Source organism: Miniopterus natalensis, chromosome 9 (genome assembly GCF_054644295.1).
Source record: "Miniopterus natalensis isolate mMinNat1 chromosome 9, mMinNat1.hap1, whole genome shotgun sequence".
Taxonomy (NCBI): domain Eukaryota; kingdom Metazoa; phylum Chordata; class Mammalia; order Chiroptera; family Miniopteridae; genus Miniopterus; species Miniopterus natalensis.
Window position 1 is genome coordinate 54,724,358 of NC_142089.1, and position 14,199 is coordinate 54,738,556.

A 14,199-nucleotide genomic window follows, 5' to 3' on the forward strand; every position below is an offset into this window, starting at 1 on the left:
TTTCTTGGTAAAAGGCAATGTAAGCTTGGGGCTGCGGATGCCTTTCTTTAGCACCAGGTAGAAAAATGTTGCCTGAAACTGAAACCAATACAAAGTACAGTAGAGGTAAAAGATGGTGAGGAAGGAATAGATTTTTGGTCACATGGTTTGAGCACCTGGCTGAGCCATGTGTGAAACTAAATCATGTTGTGGACTTCCCAGTTAGGAGGGCAGTAGATTTCCATTCTATGTTTATGCGGTTTGAGGTGAGTTTCATGTTATCACTGTTGGAATTCCTTCTGTCCATCTAATTATGAGAGAATTTTTTAGTGTGTTTATAAAAAAACATGTGTTTTTGTATTTGGACAAATGATCTCTAACTGGTTGACTTCTGCTGTCAATAGTCCCCATAGGAATGAAGTTGAAACCAAAGGTTTGGCTTTATCTGGCTAATGCCTCCTCCATGAGCAGGACCCAGCAGGACTTGCTGTCTGCACCTGAATGGCAATCCCAGGAGAGAATATCCCTTTTCACACTTTTACTTTCATTTCTTCTTGTCATCTTTGTCATTTGACAAAGATATGAGGTTTCTACCTTCTTAACTCTAAGCCAGATGATTAGCACAAGGAGATGCTCTATTACAGAACATTTTATTTAAATGTTTAATGCTTTCCCTCATGTGAAAAAGAAAGGATGGTTGGGGGTGGGGAATGCCGTGCTCTTGAGGCTGTGACCGTGGCTTAGTGAGAGCACTCGCTACTCAAAAGAATCACATAGTCAGTCCTCAATGTGAAGCCTCCAAGATGACAAATGTAATTTTAATTGGCATACTTCTTTCTCGCCAAAATAAGCCTTTAAAATGGAGTGAATGAAAATGCAGGATTTTTGCAAAGCCCCAAAGAAGTGTTCAGAAGAGTAAATGACAGCAAAGTCGCTGGAGATGAGATTGCCCCGAATTAAGCTTCAGCCTAAATTTTTAGTAGCCAGAGGTAGAGTTAGGAATCAAGAACCAGATTGGGGTCCTGTGGGAAATGTGGATGCACTGGGTGGCCCTGGAATCTCAGGGTTAGGGTTCAAGAATCAGGGATTGGAAGACACTCGTCACAAATATTAGTTCTGGTCTTCCCTGAGAATGTCACACTTTCATCTTGATTGGTATTTGTTTCAAGGTTTCTCAGCATTTACCATCATCTCTGCACCAGCAATGGGCCAGCAATGGATACACATCTCTTAATCTTGCTCGAGATATGGAAAATCTGAATTGATGGCATAAAAAAGACAGCTAAGAGTAGGGGAGAATAGCTGTTTCTAAAATGGGAGACAATATCTTAAGTTGTGGGACTTCTTTAGTGTTGTGCCTGAGATCTAAAGGAATGATGCTTATCACAGGATAATAGAAATGAAGTTGTGACAGAAATATGCAATAGGAGAAATAAAGTTGAATAACGGATAGTAAAACTGGTCGACTGAATAGCAGATGGCACACGTTAAAAAGGAAAGAAGAGCCCTGGCCAGTGTTGCTCAGTGGTTAGAGCATCGGCCCGCCCACCGAAGGGTGGAGGGTTTGATTCCTGGTCAAGGGCACGTGCCTGGGTTGCTGGTTGGGGTGAGGGAGGGAGGCAACCAGTAACCAACCAGTCGCTGTGTCTCGCTCACCCCAATGTTGATGTATCTCTCTCCCTCCCCCTCCCTCTCTCCCACTCTTTCTGAAAAGCAATGGAAAAAATATCCTCCAGTGAGAATTAACAAAATGAAACAAAACAAAAAACAGGAAAGGAGAAAAAATGTTGCCCAGGAGAAGGGCAGAGGGGGAGAAGGTCCAGGAAAGGGTGACCAATGGCAAGTTGCAGAGGCCTGATAATGTTGCTTATGTCTACACGGACTCATCAGATTCCCCTGGGTGGCACTTGCCAATCTCTTCGAGCACTTTCAAGGACTGGCCCATGGCCTTTCCCCGGTGTGCTTCCCTATTTCCTTTTCGCGTAAGAGTGCTGTACCCCCTTATTCTCCGTGTCTACTTTAAAGTCTTCTTTCAATAGGAGCCTTGAGCTGAGATTTAGGTGCTTTTACAACCAAATCTCGGACTTAAATTTTTTCACTTGCATTTGGAAATCTTAAATCATTTGGGCAGGAAATCAGCTATGTAGTATGTTGGGGAACAGAGGATAGAGAAGGGCTGTTTTTATAAAGAGTTGGCTCTGTTCTTACTGATTTACAGGTTTAATTTTCATCAAAATCGCAGAATGAGAAAATCTGAGACATTTCTAATGGCTTCTGAGAGGCCCAGGATTTGACCTGGCTGGCAGATCAACTGAAATTACCTAGGGCTCTTCATATGTGACTGAAATTTGGGAAATGGATGCTGTCCCAACGGCTGTCTCCCCGCCCCCCCAATTACACTTGCTAAAGATTTCATAAACCCATCCCTACAGACTGATGCCTTCTCTCCTGCTCCCCTCACCGCCTTCGACCCCCCTTAGTGCTCCCCAGGGTGCTAAGCTCACTCTTTTTCTCTTCTCTTTTCCTGCCCTTAGCTCACCTCCGTTTGGGTCACAGTAGCACTAGAAATGGGGCAGATTTGTCCCAGGGGATATTGTGCAGCAGTTCCGACCCTGTGAGTGTAATGACCGTGCTGCTTAGAATACTTTGTGTTCTCTTAGCCTGGGTCTGTGATGCTAAGGTCCAGCTCATTCAGAACGTAAAGGCCCCGTCACAAATATGAGGACTTGGTATATACACGTTCTAGGAAAGCAGGGGAACAGTGGTTAACCTAAACCAATCCCTTAATCATCAGTCCTGGAACACTAAACCCCTATTACATTTTAATGAAGAGTTTATTTTTCATTTGGTAGCTTAATAAAGTGTACTGCTGTAATCTGTGGAATGATCATCACAATTCAATGGCTGGGGAATGGAAGCATCCAGCCAGTATAGTTATTTTGAAGGTCAGCTTTATTGAGGGTAAAATATAGAAATGCTATATGGTCGGGTCCTAAGGGAGCAGCTCTACTCCTCAAGGGGTTATCGCACCGTCTCAGAGATCTTAATCTTTAAGACTATGGGATGTACAATAATTAGGCCTCGGTGTCTTCAGGAGTGTTTTTCTTTTCTTTGTTAAAAAGAAAAAAACTCCGCCTCCTTCCAGATGTAGAACTGAAGTATCTGTTGCTTCTGATGTTGCTGTCAGAGGCCAATTGGGAAGCAAAGGATCAAGCACAATAGCTCCTTTGAATTCCTTTGCAAGAGGCAGAACATTCCCAGCCTCCAGATTCCGGCCCTTCTCGCCTCCGTGTTAGGAAAAAAGCAAATCCCGTCCAACTTGAAGAAAGAGCCCTCCTCTCCCCACCCTGGGCCCCGACCTCTGAACCCAACTAAGTTCTGCGATTTCTTAGGAAATGGCTTGGTTTAGAGGCTTGGCATTCGAAGGTGAAAGAGGGCGATGAGAAGAATTTGAGCCTGTTTTCGCAGTTCCAGTTGGGATGTTGGCGAAAATTTCTGTGACATTTAAACTGCCAGTTACTTTATTAGATTTTCATTTCTAAAGCAGAACTAAATAAGTGCAGTCAGTCAATGACTCCGGCCAAAAAAAATGTGCGTGATTAGGCTCATTAAGAGCATTTCTTCCCTTAAGTGAAAAATCCTAAATGCTGGCCTTGGGTGGAAGCACCGTGGAGAATCGAGGATAGCGAAGGTTCTCATTTCTGTCTCAAATGCACATGAGCATTTTTTTGTGAAAGGAATTGAAAATTTGGGACTAAAATAAATGAAGTGCTGAGTCATCGTTGTCCTTTCGTTGCACGTTGGTTTTTCTTAAAAAGAAAAAAAAGTAGGTAGATCAATTTCTGCACTTTTAAGCCAGTGTAGTTTTGAAAGCAACCCTCTTGCTCTCAGTACCTGACAACAAAGCTACATGGAGCACAAATAAGAAAAGACTCCTGTGCTGTCTTTTCTTCTTTGTCCTGACCCTCTTTAGAATATAATTTAACTTAGAACATGTGTAGATTAGATTGGGGGAAATATAAGTGGGGACAGTGAGTTCTAGCTTTTCTAGTGGTCTTTTGTTTATTTATTTGTTTTCCTGCTGGCTGTTTGAGGGTTAGAAGGAGGGGTGTGCCTTTTCAAGATGAAATTGCTCTCTGGGCCTTCTTTTATTTTCTTTGAAATTAGATTCTTCTCAATTATTCAGGAGCAGATTATCCAGTTTGCAGACTATCTGGGTATTTTGTTTCTTCTCTTTCCTCTCTCCTGTTGCCAGTGTTTTGACAACTTCCCCACTCTGCTGACATCCACAAAATTGACCATAAAAGGAGAAAGGAAATAACTGATCAGTTTTGTTTGTTAATTGCTCTGGTAGAGTTTATTCAGAAAGAAACTAAAATATAGACCAAACTGGAGTTTGAAGATTATCTGTCAATTGAATCTTTCCATACTTTCTCTTAGCCTCATTTGTACAGATAATCAAGGGTTGGCAGAACTTCAGAGAAGTGTCTCTCGAGGGAGATCAAACACTTCTCAAAACCCAACTCCCTCTGAAATGGCAAATTTTTCCATTCCCATGGGAAAGTCATTGCTTAGAGAAGCAAACAGACAGAGGTGCTGAGAGAGAGAGAATTCCTCTGGTCTGATCTACCTTTGATTGGAGAGGCTCGGTAAAGACTGGCGAGGCTGGGGATTAATTCGGGGCCAGACTTGTGCATAGAGGTGTGCGAGTGCACCCTTGTATAATACTTAAATCCACCTCAGGGCAAGATGCCAGCAGAGAGAGTGGAGGTCAGTATTTGTCAGTCACATGTTTCTTCTTGGTAATGAGAGTTCTCTCCAACCCCTGCTCTTCACTTTATATTCTTTTGGGGTTCAGGGGCTGCTCTTTTAACTCTGACCACCAGTGGTGTGAAACTAATGATTAACCCTTTGGCACCAGCACTGGTGAGTTTTCTCCACTAATTGGTAATGCAAAACCCATTAGTGATTAGTGTGGGGATGGATGCTCTGAGTCCAGATGTCAGAAGGTTAATGAAAAATTGAGTATTGTATTTTGCTGGGGACATTAAATTTTCTCAGGTGGATGATGTCTTTTTCTTCTGCCAACAGCTAAGACTGAGCATCCAGCATTTGGCTTCCACAAGCTGGTCTGCTCTCTTAGTCTGGTTGCATTTTACCTGGATGATCAGAAAACTTTTGTCACCAAATCCAAACAGACACCATCTTGAACTGTCCTTCACTATTCCGAAATGGAGATGGTTCCCAAGGGCCATGTAAGAATAGATTTAATTGCCCAAGAATTGCCTGCAAATATATTTGTTAGTTGAAAAAATTTTTTTTTGCCATATTAGGCTTCTGGAAATGATAAGAGGGAAATTCATTAGAGAGCTTTATTGGGACTGGAGGACCCATTTGTGCAAATGCACTCCTTATTGATAGGTCTTTGTTCTTCCTGTCACCCTCAGCCAGGTATTTGGAGAGCTTTACTCAGTTTCTTCTAAGTGATATCAGCCTAGTAATCACTCTTGTGATTTGCATGTTTATTAAAAACTATATCACCAATACCATATTCAAAACTATTTTTCCTTTGAGAGTAAGTCTTCAAAATAACCTGGCTGCTTATCCCTACCATACATGCTCCTTACCCTGGGTTGAAGTCTTTAAAATAGGGAGATAATGCTAAAAGAGTTTGATTACTCTCTTTCCCCCTTATCAGCCACAAACCATCTCTCTTAATTATGGTTAAAGGACATTTACATAACCGGGGGAGGGTCCTATAACCATGTCCCTCTTCTGCTTGGCACCCATGTGAAGGATATTATATTCACGTGCCTTAGAGATGGCTTATAAAAGATCAAGACAATAATAGCCGATGAGACGATAAAGGTCTCCTTTCTCCTCCCAGACAGGCTGTCTCTGACAGAAGAATGCAGTTCGTCAAAAGTGTCTGCAGGTTGTCAAACTCAGGGAGGCTGGGGGACCCTCTGAGGCTGTCATGGTCAACAAGAAGATTTTCTGCCGGGCTTGGCCATTGCTCACCCCGAGGAAACAATCACTCAGTACATTCGGCATGTTCTCATGATAGAGCTCTCCATTTGAGAGAAAAGAGCCATTTTATCAAAGGACAGGATAGCCCTTCTCGGGGTCCACGTAGCTTCCATTATCAGGCCGTAATAAATCATATTTATGTTCTCAGTTAATAAGACTGATTATGACGCAGGTTTCAGACACGGGAAAAGCAAAGCAGGTGAAAGGATGTTTTAATGAAAATATGATAAGAAAACAGCTTCTTGTGAACATTTTGTGCTATTATTTGTAATGATTACGGACAATTTTTGAAGCATGTTGTTTAGCAATGGTTTAAGCTGCATAAATTGGCTCACTGGTACATAAGTAAAAATGATAAGAAAAAAATCATGAAATCGGCTTATGTTGTCTAGAATCATTATGAACGTAACGAGTCCAAAATGGGCCTAATGTATATGCCGGAGATGGATGGAAAACAGGCTTCTCAGGAAAGCACGGGTTGGGTATTATTCACGATGATTTAGAAAATTTCTCTTTGTCTCACTTATTAAAGGTGTGTGTTCCCTGAAATTGGGGGATGTCAGGCATTAATTTCATCTTTGTAAACGAATCAACAACTCCATCTCTTTTATTTAGTCTCAGTGTTATTTTTTCTTTTCTGCCTTTCTTTTTCCTTCCTTCCCCCTTGGAGCTCAGTACAACAGACAAAGATATATATTCCCTGCTCAGTGCTGTGTACAACTGCCATCGGCGTTACTGAAAGTTAAGTGCCTAGATGGGAGGAAAACAGACCCAAAGTTTAACATCAAAAGGTACCTTATTAAAAACTTCGGGACATTTTTAGCTTCAATGAGTTCAATTACATTAAAGTATCAACTTTCTAAATTAGTATAAAAAAAGAAAAAAAAAATCAAATAAAATATTGAAATAGCTTCGACCTCTTCGTGTATGACACAGAGGAACATCTGCCTGCTGAGGACTCTGTGCATCTGTCCTGTCCATTCCTACTAATTTACCGGTTTGACAGTGTGACCAATAACAACTCCAGGTTAGCACCCAGCGCTCAGAGCACGTCTCCCCCCTGCCCACTTGTAGCTTTGATGAGGATTTTGCTATCTTAGGCTTTTCTGTTCCTAAAATGACAATAAGGCTTCTCGTGTTCCATGCGAACTGGATGGTGCTATTCTGAAACCTTGGATTAACACAATTAGAGCAGCAGATTTAGCAAGTGGTGGGACATTTTCTTTATTTGAGGGGAGAGGTGATGAGTAGGCCTCACTGTGCATGTACACGAGAGGATGTTTTAAAATTTGCTTGTGGAATAGCCTTTCTTATGAACTTAAAAAGGAACATTGTGCATGATGAAATTGTCATGGCTAGACTGCTGGGGCAGGCACAATATTGATGGCAGTGCAAACTTATTTTTACCAATGGCAAACTTAGCAACTCTCAGTCTGTTTTATTCGGAGATGCTTGGACTGTATTTTTTCTATGCCAGTTTCCACTAGTGTTAGATATTAAGAGAATGAATAATGTCAATGAATCCTAAGAGATTAACTTCACAAGTCAAAAGAAAAACTCATAGGGAAAATTTAAAATTTTAACTGGTAAGGGTAGGTATGTCCTGTGGCTGTATGTGTCCCCCCCCCCATATAGCAGTCCCCTGTTTTTCTGCAATACTGTTCTGTTTCCTGAAATTAAAAACCTATTGAGATTCAGTCCCCTCCCCCTAGATCATTGCTTTCTTTGTTGGTAATTTCTCTTTGTTCTCTTCTAACTTGAATGGAGGAGGGGAGAGTGATGGGCCCCACGTCAGTCACATTGTCTGACTTCTCCAGAAACAACTGCCAAGATTTCGGCTGCATCTTCCTTTGATTTCAACCCTCCTTCCATTTTTCTTTTCATAGCTTGACCAGAAAATATTGCTTGCAAGAGAATTCCGTAATGCCACCATGTATCTAATATCTACGAGGCGTTTTGTTTTAGCTTTACTGGACTTAACCACAAAAGACACTTGACATTGATAAAGAATCTGTCAAGTCTGCCCTGATCAGTGCACTGAAATCACTCATGACAGGGACGACACCAGCCCCCCAAAGCAGTGGGAGATTAGGAGAAAAATGATTAGGAGCTTCCTCGTTGCAAAGTCATTTCATGTTGGACCATATACTGAGCCGAATGTGTTTTACTTGTCACACTCCATTAGCATGTGTGAAACAGTTGGGAAAATGGCCATATGATTAGACAGAAGGAAACCTGGATTCTTCATACTGGGACTTGTTACCACTGAATAATATCTATGGCAGAGGGATTGGTTTAGATTTTGTTAATTTCTTATGTGATGGAAAATAAGGGGCATTTGTGAATAGAATCTGCATAAGCTGACCACAAAGAGTCCTTCGAAATCTCCCCCAATTTTTAACATTTAAAAAGAAGGCTTTTTGAAATCCACATTTTTATTGGCAAAAACTTTAATCGATATTTGACTCTAAAATTTCCTCCTTTAATCTCCCTGTTGAAACCTCTAGATTACATTTTCCCAGAACCAATGCAATCTTTTTGTGGCTAAGAAAGAAACAGAGGATCAGCTTGAGATGAGACTTCCATCTGGTGTAGTTCTTATACTTTATATTTAAAAATTATTTTAAAGAGAAAATGTCAATGAAAAGATGACTTTAAGGATGAGAAGACAAGAATAAGTCAGATACAAAGGACATTCCCAGCAATGCTTAAAAGACCACGACCACAGCACTGTAAGGAAAAGAGAGTAGGCAGGATTTTCCTCTTGGGAGTCATCTGTCGAAAACCCACATAGAGTGAAAGAAAATCTATTATGGGAAAGAAAGATAGCTTTCTTGAAAGTTGCCTGTACAATGGCATATCTATGAGTGTTACAGTTCCTTAGAACAAAATCTTGTCCCACACGTGATTGGGGAATTATTAAACACCGACTATTAAATATTTCAGTTTCACAATCTGTTTATTTCTCCAGAATGATGAATATGCAGATTTGAAATGGAATTTCTTTGTTCCCAAGAAAATGAAGAAGCCAAGTCCTTGATGATATCCAGCATTTTCAGAGGGTGACTAATCACAGCAGGAAGCCCAGTGTGTCAAGTAGAACCTCGTCTCTCCCCACCTCCGTGGAGAAGGACCGTTTGGGTTGGGAACTGCAGTGATGCCCGTGATGGTCCCCGGGCACTTGTGCAAAAACTTGGGCCTGATTTAGTCATTGTGGATAACTTCCCCCAGCATCTAATCCAAGAAGAGGCAGCAAACAGACATTATTTCCAATTGCAAGAGAGGACAAACCAACGGGCAAGGCAAGAGGTTTATGCCCCTGGACAGACCAGTGTGGCAGCCAGTAATCAGTGGCGCACACCCACCTGTGTGTGTTTTCTTCTGCTCGTCCAGCTCGTCTGGCCCCCGAAGCTTGGTAGCTGGTCCAAGAATCCAACGCAGTCCTCCCTGGTGACCACACAGAATATGTTTGCAGTGCTCAAGGCCAGCCTGGGACTAATTTTGAAAAGTAAATCTGGGAAACAGCTTAATTTTATTTCCCTTGAGATGTTTCTGGGACAAAGTTAGAAGGGAAGACGAGTTGAACAAAACAGCAATTAGAGGCAGAGGCTACTTTGAGCAAAAGTCTCCTACATTTTCCTTGAGCCCCAAATTCTATACTGTGAAGGAAGGGTAATGGATTTTCAGGAAATGGTGGTAGGTTTTGTTGCTACACTGCAGTGTTTTACAACCTCTGTGGTGCTGGCCTGAAATGTAAAATATTTAATTAAAGTGCCCTCTGGAACACCTAGGAGTAAGGCATAATCACATGTAGATACATGATGTATGGTTCTCAGTTCTGCATGTGTTTACTGATCATCTACTATGTGTCAGGTGCTGCAACTCACAACCAGGTCTCCTAGGTCAGTGCTCTTCCTAGTATCCCACACGCTGCTTGCTAGGTATGACTGCAAAAGTTAGTGACCTGATGTAAAAAATAGCTTTTTTAGCAAAACTCGAAAATATAAATGTAAGTGAAAGGTGTGCTTATCTTTTCTAGAGGAGTCATTATGGAGAGGTGTGTGCTGTGGGAACTCAGGCTTTGGAATTCTGTTCTAACTGTGGCTCCATTGATCTCCAATTAGTTTGTCCTTAGGCAAGTTACTTAATCTCTCTAAACCTCAATTCCTTTTTCTGTAAAATGGAGGTAATAATATGACCTCTTTTCTTAGCATTGTTGTAAGAATGAAATGCATGAGAACAGTTGTCATGACCAAAGCCAGATTAAGAGTTGGGCCATAGGGCAGCTGCCTTGGGGCGTCAATGTTTAGGGATGCCAGACACCTCTGCAATAATTGATAAACATGGTGCCAGTAACTCAGTTTTCTAGTTATGATCCTGATATATCCGCAGGATGGAATTGGTCCTGCCCTACCAGAATAGACAGCTCCCTTCAGAGGGAAAATAATTTCCTACTGGCCAATGTTGCTGGGTTTGGTGTTGCCACCACCCACAGTTGCAGCCAGCAGAAAATCTGAAACCAAATAATGCCTGGCCTGCGGCTGTGCTGTGGAGGATTATGCTATTATCTAAATTGGAATTCTGATACCAGGTTTCACAAGCAGTTGTTTGATTTAGAGAATCATAAGAGAAAACAGGAACAAAAACATGGGAAACATTCTGTCAACGGGCAAGTCAGAGAAATTAGATTTTTAGGCAAAATTCGAGCAAGATTTTACAGCTCTATCAATATAAGTTATCTCTGTGCTTTGAAAGGAACACTATTCAGTTATGAAAGTAAAATAAGTGAAATGGAAGGCAATTCTAATTAAGTTAAAATGTTTCAGTGCATGAGATAATTCTCCTGTTTTTAACATCAAGAAGGACATGTATGAATTATATTAGTAGAAAATCATTTTTTTCTTCCTCAGCAGATGACCGTCCATCAGTAGGATATTGGCTGTAGGGACACCAAACTGTGAGGCTACTCAGGCTCCTGTGTTCCATCTGGCCCTGAGCACAAATGTAGCAACTCTCAATAAGCATTTGCCCTTAGATTATCCTATTTTAAAGCATCTGATTATGAATTTCTGAGAAAATGTTGAATCAGTGACTTCAGGACTTGCAACTTGTGATGCAAAAACAAAGGAAGACACTGAACTGTGGTCAATGATTCTTGGGACTCAGGCTGGTCTGGCCTGGCCTCTGCAGCCCTCCTCCCCTCTTACCTCTACTCCTTTTTCCTGTGCCTCCTTTCTTGTCTTCTCCTTTCACACTCTGCTCCTGTTTATCCGTACCCGTCAAGAACCTGGCATAGGCCTCGGTGCATGGCCCTATGCATGCTAGCTCTCATCTCCTTTCCTCTCCTCTCCCTCTCCCTCCTTCCACATGAGGTGCTACTCAATACTCTGCTATTGAACAGTTCAAGAGGATGACTTCTCGTCTCTGAATTTCCACATGAGGTCTCTTGGTTATGGCTTATCTGGCTGTTTCATATAAGTGAGGGCTGGTGGCAGAACAGTGACCTGGGAGTCAAGAAGGGGGCGCTCCAGACCCGTGTTTGCCTTATCCAGCCAAATCTTGGACAGTGTGAGAATTAAAAGCATGGAACAGGCAGAGCTCCTGGTCTTCAGAAGCTCCAGGAGCAACAGGAGGGAGCTGGACTATATCTGTAGCGTTCAAACATTTTTAAAGGAGTAAAAATCCGTTTTACAAATACGACTTTATGTGAAATGCCAATATACAGAACAGATGAAGCAGGAGATGCTTTAGAAGCAGGACACTGGGAGCTCAGAGCCTGCCTGCTCGACCTCATATAACTCATCCTTCCTCACCTCTCCACCTCCCTCCCTCCACTCTCTGGTGGCCTTTTTGGAACTTACTCAGTTCTGGGGGTAGATGGTCTCCTAGATCCACTTATGATCCAAGGGAATTGCAATAGTGCCAAGCTCCTTGAGGGTAAGCACTGAATCTTATTTTTTTCAATTCTTACTCCAACCCCTACTTCAATTCCTACTCCAATTTCTACTCCCAAACCATCCCTTCAATGTTTAAAAAACATGAAATCGGAGAGAAACAGGAAAAATATGAAATCAGAGAGAAACAGGAAATGCTGGGTATGTATAAGCAGTTCGGATTTATTTACTCCAGTTAACTTCTGGTGGCTAAAAAATAGTTATAAAAGTATTACTGTATACTTGTATTTTCAGAGATTTAGCCTATTTGAGCCAGTATTTCAGAGCTTTTTCAGGATCTTAACTATGAAATGATAAAAACAGGGTGGCAATTTCTCAGTCAGATTCCACTTTCTAGTCCTGGGTGTTCTGAGCATTGAATCAGTAGCAGACATCTGTTGAGGTGATTCTCTGGTCACAGTTCCCTGTTCTCTGGGACTGGCACCAAAGAGTTTTTCCTGGGCACCATGACCCTGTCTCCTCCCCCAGCCTTGGCTATGGTTTATTGGTCTGGAGTGGATGCTAACCCGCACCAGGCCGATCAGAGTATCTCCCTGGGGTTTTCTACATTGGAATCAAGGGAAGGTAGCATACCTCTCTGTGGAGGAGGCAGCCCCTGGATGCTGGACTTAGGAGCTTTCTGAACCATGTTCTCCACACGAATGTGTCAGTCTGTGGACGGGAATGTAGCCTCCCTCAGAGAGGAATGAGAGTCACATGGTGTTCAAGCCCCAATTTTAAGTTGTTCCTGTGTCCCTGCCCTTACTCCTGATTATGTTCCAATATCTTTCTAATCCCCTGCTTGACCTAAACTAGTTTGACCCAAATTCTGTCCCTTGTAATCAAGAGAGTACAGACAAATACCAGAATATTTCCTTTTTCTGTTTCTCTCTGATTTCATTTTTTTTGTTTTGCATGACATTAGTGTTGAGGAGAGCCTACACCTTCTCTTTCTGTGCCTCTACTTGAGACCTGATCCAATCCCCGTCCATGCCCAGGAGTGCCATCTCCACTAGGACTAGTTGTGGGTGACTGCTTTCTGCAAGACTGGTTGGGGCTTCTTTGTGTTAGCAAGATGTCCTGCTTATGATACTTACGAATTGCGCAATAACCATCTGTTTCGCCTAGGCTCTAATTTCCTTGAGGGTGAGGACAGTGTTGATCAATTTGTTGGTTCCCAATGCCAACCACAATGCCTGGGACACTGTAAGCACTCAATTTTATTTTTTGTTTGTTTACAGAAAAATTCCTTGCCAGGGATTACAATCAGATATTTCTCTCTCCCTTTTCTTCACTGAAGGGTTTATAGTTTCGATCGCTAACGCTAGGAAGGCTCCTTGCAACGACTGGGATTAGCACTGCCTCCCCCAAAGGGGGGAGGAGAATCACGTGGGAGTCTCCCTTAGACCACTAACATGTCTTTGAGTCACTGAAGGTTTGTCTCCAAAGGTTGGGTGTAAGGTACCCTTGAGGTACCCAACTCAGCTTATTACAAGAAAGACTGAGTTAGTAGCTGCACAATCTAGAAAAAGGCTGTAGAATACTGTGAGTGTTGAGGGTTTAAGAGGAAAACAAAGCAGCTGAACTCCAAAGGTGGAGCCCTGGGTAGGAAGGAAGAAGGTGGTTCTGGACCTCTGGGGTAACAGACCAGCTACGGGAACCAAGACCAGGTCAGTGCCTCTGAGGCTAAGGAGAGCTGAGTATGGGAGTGGAAAAGAGCTGGGTGTGCGTCGCTGTACAGCGGTAGCACAGATGTGGGAGATTCTTGCTGTGGTCAGCACTGAGGACATGGCACTGTCCTCCCTTGGAAAAGCCTGGCAGGCCTGTGCAGACATTTGGATCTTAGAGGCAGTGTCCCCCAGGGAGTCAGTACTATCGTGAACTGCACAAGACTGATACCTGTATTGCTAGGAGAAGCCAAAGAGTGGTGGCCTGAGCAGGATCCTGTATTCTTCAGGTTGACATTGCGTGGGAGTCAGGGAATGGGAGGTGAGAGAGAGAGACATGAGAATGTCCTGCTAATAGAGAGCCTCCAGCAATTCATCATCAGAAAAAAAAAGTGCTGTAACCAGATTTTGTATTACAATTTTGAAAGTCAGACAATGCTGTCCACTACATGTTGAATGAACAAATGTTTGGGTCAACTCTGTTGGGCTGTGTCACAAAATTTCAGTATGTCAAAAGGTCTCGGCTAGTCTATTACAACATGGAAATGCCAGACATTTATATAGGTTTCACTCCTCACAACAGCCCTGTT